Source organism: Populus euphratica, unplaced genomic scaffold, assembly GCF_000495115.2.
Source record: "Populus euphratica unplaced genomic scaffold, PopEup_1.0 scaffold593.1, whole genome shotgun sequence".
In the NCBI taxonomy this organism is placed as follows: domain Eukaryota; kingdom Viridiplantae; phylum Streptophyta; class Magnoliopsida; order Malpighiales; family Salicaceae; genus Populus; species Populus euphratica.
In genome coordinates, this window is record NW_011500471.1 from 48,101 (window position 1) to 48,721 (window position 621).

Sequence of the window (621 nt, forward strand, 5' to 3'; positions counted from 1 at the left end):
GGAAAGAGATAGTATATAATTTGAAAAAAAAACAAAAAAAAAGAGCAAAAAAAATAATGATAATAAAAATTTAGATAAGTTTGGTTTCGTAACCTCTCTAACATAAGCAATTAGGCTCAAAGGGGTGTTTTAACACATAATATCCTAAAGTCAACTGACTTAGGAACTATTGGCCCGCCGCTTGTTACATGGGTTGAGGAGAAAAGCTTAAGGAAATCAAACATTGCACTATCTACATATCAGTATCGGCAACCCGAGTTACTAAGCTCGCTTGGGAGTCTCAACACCTAATGCCCTAAGACCAGTTGGTTTAGGAGTCATTAGCCAAAAGCTCGTTACATGGGTTAAAAATGCATTGTGTTTTAAGTTACATCTAAAAAGAAGAAAAAAAATCTCAACCCAAGGAAGTTAACCTTAAATATTAGAATAAGAATTTTGTTTTCTTCCATGTAAAGCCCCATAACTATGTATTAATATATTGCGCACAAAGGGAAGTTTATTAATATTTTGTTTAAGAGATATTGAGCAGATATATAAATTTAATGAGAGTTTGTTTATCTGGATAGATTAATGGAAGTTAAATGATGAATACCTTGCTTTGTGAAATTTACAAATTGTTTT